This window comes from Ovis canadensis, chromosome 2, assembly GCF_042477335.2.
Source record: "Ovis canadensis isolate MfBH-ARS-UI-01 breed Bighorn chromosome 2, ARS-UI_OviCan_v2, whole genome shotgun sequence".
Taxonomy (NCBI): domain Eukaryota; kingdom Metazoa; phylum Chordata; class Mammalia; order Artiodactyla; family Bovidae; genus Ovis; species Ovis canadensis.
The window spans coordinates 104,955,265-104,961,871 of record NC_091246.1 but is presented as its reverse complement, the minus strand read 5'-3'; the positions used below and the strand labels follow the sequence as shown (position 1 = coordinate 104,961,871).

At 51.4% G+C, this 6,607-nt stretch overlaps 1 long non-coding RNA gene across 1 annotated transcript; it reads right to left on the bottom strand.

The window, feature by feature from the left end:
- Positions 1–242: 242 nt before the first annotated feature.
- LOC138434636 (uncharacterized) lies at positions 243–3,133 on the bottom strand. Its single transcript, XR_011254826.1, has 3 exons — positions 2,597–3,133; positions 1,541–1,590; positions 243–1,176 (listed from the first exon to the last, which is right to left on the bottom strand). It is a non-coding gene; the product is annotated as an uncharacterized lncRNA (long non-coding RNA).
- Between the last annotated feature and the right edge of the window lie 3,474 nt (positions 3,134–6,607).

Here is a 6,607-nt window from a genome sequence, read left to right as displayed (position 1 = left end):
CTCGGAGCCCGAAGACAGGTCCCCACTGATCACAACGCCTGGTCTTGGGCCTTCATCAGTGGCACGGGCTGGCACTGGGGTATGCCTGGAAGCTATTTCTACACCAGAACAGTTGGCAATGTTTAACTGCACAGAAGCAACTAAAGTGTCTGTGTGTGTGTGTGTGTGTGTGTGTGTGTGTGTGTTGATAAGTATGATGGACAGAAGTCAGAGTAGAAACAAACCACACTTTTGACCAATTTGGGATTAAAATAGTTTATGCTTACAAATTTCACAAATACACATGCTGTTTGAACGAGAGATTGCTAGGCCCTTGGCTAGCCAAGAAGAACCTTGAGTGTTAACCGTTGTTGGCTCCAGGCTAAACCACCCACCGTATATAAGCGTCAGTCACTCAGTCGTGTCCGAACCGACTCTTTGTGACCCCATGGACTGTAGCCCGCCAGGCTCCTCTGTCCACGGAATTCTCCAGGCAAGAATACTGGAGTGGGTAGCCATTCCCTTCTCCAGGGGATTTTCCCTACCCAGGGATAGAACCCAGATCTCCTGCATTGCAGACAGATTCTTTACTGTCTGAGCCATCACATAGAGACCAAGGCCAAATCTCAAAACAAAGTCAACATTATCCACAAACGTGGCTAATATTTTGAGAGTAACACTGAGGACATCTGGTTATTTCCTGTGTTCAGACTGTCTTGAAAGTATTTTCTAACAGTGATTCTGATGTCTGCCTGTGTTTTACAGGAACCAGGCTCCCAACCAGTAAGCCCAATAGATAATTAAATGCTCTTTATTTACCGTTTATAAGATCTAGCGGTATCCCATATTCTCAGACAATGTTAAATGTAATCTCCAGTGTTCATATTAGGTGCGATTTGTACAGTCCCAACCCTACCCTGTGCCCCACCCGCGGGATGTTGCCATGGTAGTGAATGCTGGGCAAGCAAGAATAATAGAGGGAAGGCATCTCAGGGAAGCAATTCACTCTGCAGTGCCACGACATGAGGTTCAAAGTCAGTGACATAGAACGAGAGGAAACGTAACACAATGGGTGCAGGTTGGTTTAAGAGCTTCTTAACAAGGAAGACGGCTATGACAGGACTGAGTTCCCAAGTAAGACAGGGAGCTCTCTGTGAACGTACAACTTTCCCATCCATCAGGCTGGTCGAACACGGTCTGGAAGAGATGGGAGAGGCAGCTAGATGACCACTCTTACAGCATCAGAATTCTTTCTCTCCTCGCAGCCTCGTGCTCGGATATTAGGTAAACAGCGCCCTCTACTGCTAAATGGCTTTCACCACTGCTCACAAGGCAAGGTTCCCTCCCAGGCTGCTTGCAGGGAACCCTCCATGGGAGTGGGAAAAGGTAACTATGGTTTGCTCCATAAGACAAGAGTCTTCAACCAAAATGGAAGTTTTGGCCTTAGATTTAGATTCAAGCCTCTGATAGCGGTTGGACTATGTGGCCCTTAGAAAACGATCAGTATCGAAATAGAAGACTGTTCACATTTGTTCAAGTACACAAACTTAATTTTTCTTACCTCTCTGGATCTGGTGACTTGGCTGGTGTCTGTAGCTCACCGGTTCAGTTCTTTGCAAGCAGAAAGGAAGGCTTTGTTAATTCAGAACTTGTTCTAATAATCAAGAGTTAAGCACTTCTCTTCTCCCAGGACCTCCAGTTGTACTTAATTTAAGAGAAGTCCAGACCATTGGCTCATCTCCCCCAGGAAACCTAAACTTTCTCCTGGAGATGTTTGGAGGTGACGTGGTGACTTGGGATGACCGGGACTCAGTGGTTTGAGATGAAGCCCTTTGTCTACATTTTCTGGTGCCTGGGCTTTCTCGGTGGTGAGGCTGCCACTTCCTTCTCACCGGGGCTTTGAGAGGAATGGGCACTCTTCCCACTGCCCCTCACTGGGAGGCTGGGGGCTGGGGAAGCAGCCCAGCCTCTCCAGAAGCTCTGCATCTAACCAGCAATCTGAGCCCAGGCGCTTTGCTTGACTGCCTCATCTTCATTCTTCCTGTCTCCTCTAAAAGGAAGAAATGGATTAACCCAGTGATGTCTACAGTACCTGCAGCTCCCTCCAGGACCCGCCAACCCCACGTCTCTCTCCTCAAACTTCTGCTGAGATCAGTTGCTCCTTCAAGCCGAGAAGGTCCCAGCCATGTTGGTCTGAGGGATCTACTGACTGGTCTAAGGGATCTACTGACTGGTCTAAGGGGTCTGCTAACAATACCCTGAGGAATCCACTGACTGGTCTCTCTGCAACCTGTGCTTGACCATCTGAATCCAGGGTCCACCTGCTCCTTCCCAAGATGAGGATGGACAATGTCAAGCAAAGCCCTTACGCTCTGTGGAAGAAGGACCACTGTGCACAGGCTCCCTTAACCGCTGGAGATGCCTTGAAAATCCATTTCCCTGGCTTCATTGGTGACATCAGGTATGATGCTTAAACTCGTCTGTGTTTATATTTTCAAGGTTTAAAGATAACCTGGAGGCTCTACTGCCAAGGAACCTAGGGTTGTTCTCCATCGAAAATTACATCCCAAGGGGCTGCAAGCTCACAGGGTCCTTCCAACTTCAAGGTGGCACTTACCCACTCCCTCCCCGCCAGGAACTTGGCTGAGGGATCCTGAGCCTTCCAGGAGCTCCCAGCCAAGCTCCAAACAGGTGATTCTCCGATGTGCCACGAGGCAGCTCTCCCTAGAGGTCTCAGATTCCATTTGATTTCTTCTCTAAGCTCCTTGGCTGCTCGGGGTTGGAGAGGAGGCTTGAAAAAAATCGAAGATGAATCCATGATCCTTAACCAGCCTAGAGGGGTTTTTGAAAGCTGGACCTGGGAACCACCTCAGAAGATAATAAATAATAGTGACAGAAGAAACAGGGCCGAGCGCTCCCTTTGATCTTCCACTTCCTGCGTAGGGGTCCTGGCGCCCGGGTCAACGTTGACTTGAGCATTTGTTCTACTGTTTGTGCCCTGGTATGAAAACACAAACGCCAACTTCCTTCTGAACACAAGGCCCCAGGAGAACGGGAGGAAACTCTCTGGGGACGGGCCCTGCTCGTCCCCGCTCCCCCACCTTCAGGAGGTTTACATCTGGGGAATCTGGGCACCCTAATCTATGGTGAGAACTTGGAAAGTGAAAAGCCAGGCTTAATATCCTGTGCCTGCGTGCACGCGTGCGCACGCACACACACACACACACACACACACACACACACACACACACACCCGTCTGACTGTAAATACAGGATTCAGCCCACAACAGAAACAATAAGAGCTGGATTCAATGAGGTCCCCCTGGCGCATGGAGTGTTTAGGGTTTTGTTGGGACTCTATTGTGTAGCCTGGAGTTTCTTAAACAGTAAGACAGCAAGCAGCTTCCTGTTATGGAAACAGCCCAACCCTGACATTCAGAAAGTCAATCTATACAGCAACTGGATAAACAACCAAGATAAGGATCAGCCATAATGGGCACAATAGCTCAAATGGGATTGCCCGGAGAAAAGAGGCTGGCGCCAACCCAAGCAGCGCCCGTGAAGGCAAGCCATCTCCCGCTCAACAATCCCCATTCACCGCGCCCCGGGCTTGTGCACGCCGCGCTGTACACGGCGGCCAGGCGTGTGCACACACAGAGCCAAGGCTATTTATAGCTATTTATAGGAGGCTGTCTGGGAGCCGTGTGTCTGGCTCCCAGGATGACCCCTGATGGCCGGCCTGGGCACTGCGCCAGGTCTTTGCTGGCATGGAAACCAGCGTCCTCCTGTCCCATCCCTCATTAGAGTGAGCTGGTCCAAGCCGGGGCTGGAATCCGGGTCTCAGCCTGCCCTTCTGGAAGGGGCCACCCTAACCATGTGCTCAGACGGCTCTGCTCTGTTTCATCTGAGAACAGACATTGCCTTAGGATTAAGGGAGAAGGGACAGCGAAACTGGCTGTTTCATGAAGTATCTGAGCACTAGACTCAGCCCGTTGGCAATTGCCCAGCTGGGTGCAGTGAGACCCATCCTCTGTCCCTACCCTGCAGAATTGCTCTATTGCCAAGAGGCCCCTTCCCATCAGCCTTTATTCAACAAGGGTCCAGCTAATGAACCTGCCCTGAGCATCATCAAACTAACACAGAGAATGACCCACAGAGAATGACCTGAAGGTTGCCCAGCTGTTTGACTTGGGGGGCCCTGGAAGGCCTTACTGACCCCAGATCTTATTTCTTTATGTATTGAAATGGGGAATAGTTGCTTTATAGTGTGTTAGTTTCTGCTGCACAACAACGTGAATCAGCTAAATATATATGTATATCCCCTCCCAGCTGAGCCTCCCTCCCTCCACCATCCCACCCCTCTAGATCACCACAGGGCCCTGAGCTGAGCTTCCTCTGCCCTACAGCAGCTTCCCACAAGCTAGCTGTTTCACACATGGCAGAGTGCTTCTCTCAATTTGTCCCACACTTCCCTTCCCCGTCACCAAGTCTGCTTGATCCCAAATCTCTCATCAATCTGCTAACCTTTCCAAAATGAAGTGTCTACCGCTTGACTGTTTGTTAAACAAAAAGCTGGGGTGCTCTGTGAGTGGGGGCACTGCGTTAGATGAGCCCCTGTTGGTGTGGACATAGCCTGGGAGGCGGATCTGGGATCACCCCAGTGCTAAATCTCATTGTTTGGGAAGAGGGAGCCAGTCAGACAGGCCTGGAGGTCAGAGGGTGGCGTGGGGCACTGCCAGGGCCCAGGCTGGACACACCAGTGTCAGAAGGGACAAGCCTGGGGTGACAATGACTCTTGGGATTATCTAGTGGGGCAGAGGAGCAGACCAAAATGAATCAACTGCTTTTCTTGCTGTAGCATTGAATTCTGAACTCTAAGAGCAAAGGGGTTACACATGGAGTTTTTGAAGGACAATGATCAGAGCTGGCAAGGATCTTAGAGATCATTCCAGGCCAAAAACAGGCTCAGAGAGAGGGTGTGATTTGCCCCAGGCCATAAGACAGGTGAATAGCAGGGCTGGAGGGAGAACCTCAGCTTTCTGAGCGTGTCCCATAGCATCTCCCTGACTCCCAGAGGCCTGCAAGTGGGGAGAGAGGCGGCTGGCTCCCTGGATGCTCCCCCCAATCCCTGCCCAGGAACAGGGCCTGAACTGGGACAGGAGAAGCCTGTGACCCATTACCGTATTTCACCAGGGGCAGCCCCACCTCCCTACACCCAAGGCAGACCGTAACGGCTTTGAGCAAGAGAGCTCTTTAAAATTTATGTTTATAATTGTCTTTATGTATTTCCTTGCTTTTGGCTGCGCTGGGTCTTCACTGCTGCGTGGGCTTTCTCCGGTTGCAGGGAGCTGGGGCTTCTCTCGGCTGCGGCGTGTGGCCTTCTCGCTGCAGTGGCTTCTCTTGCTGGGGAGCTCGGGCTCACACTGGCTCAGCAGTTGCAGTGCTTGGGCTTAGCTGCTCCAAGGCACGTGGGATCGAACCCACATCTCCTGTGCTGGCAGGCGGCTTCTTAGCCACTGCACCGCCAGGGAAGTCCCAAGAGAGACCTCAGGCCAAGAAAATCAACATTAGAGCTCAGAGAACACAACAGTCAGCTTTCCTACAGCACTTGGCAGCGGATGAAGCTCCAGATCCCATTCAACTGTAGACAGTGTTCCTACACTCACGTCATCCCACTGTCCCATTTTACAGGCGAGAAAAACAAATGCTCTTGGGACTAAGTACCTCACCCAGGACCACGGACCCAGTGAGTCCTGTGGTCAGGGTGCCATCAGATTCTGTGACTCCAAGGCGAGCCTGGCTCCACCAAATCTCACAGTAGCTGAGTCCACAAAGCTTCCCCGTTTACACCTTCACTGTATCCTATGACATCAGGGCTGGGTGTGTGGGGTGTGTGGTGTTTGCCTCTATTCAACACAGCTGGTCATTTCGAACTTAGATGCCACCATCCAGTGACGGTGGGCTCGGGCTGAAACCGTGTTCCCATTTATCAAAGTCCTTGGGAGTGAAAGCAAGCCTGTGCTGCCTCCAGTCTCAGAGGAGGTGAGTTTGGTCCACACGTTTTCATAGAGGAGGGGTCCGCTGCCTTTAATCACATGGGATAATAAAGACGCGGCCTGAGCAAGAGGCCCGAGGGAAAGAAAGCTTCTCTGTCCGCCTCCGCCCTGCAAAAGAGGTTATTTTCTGGACCTCAGCTTCTGGCTCCTTTCTGACCACAGCCTGCCCTGTGACATAGAGGTTCTAGCCTAGAACGGAGCGTCACCACCCTAGACTTTCTTTCCTTGCAGGGCTCGGAGCTGGGGCAGCACCTGAACTCCAGGCCTGAGCAGCCCTCCTGACTCTGCTGACCACACACTTTGGATCCCAGTTTTCTGTCCGGCTTGTGTTTGTTCACTTCTGTGGCTCAGTGGTAAAGAATCTGCCTGCAATGCAGGAGACGCAGATTCGATCCCTGGATCCAATGGTGGGTGCATGGCAACCCACTCTAGTATTCTTGCCTGAAAAATCCTATGGACAGAGGCACCTGGTGGGCTACAGTCCATGGGGTCACAAGGAGTGGGACGTGACTGAGCGACTGACTGAGCACTGGGTCGTATCTGTGGCAAGTTGGATCCAGTTCCCTAACCAG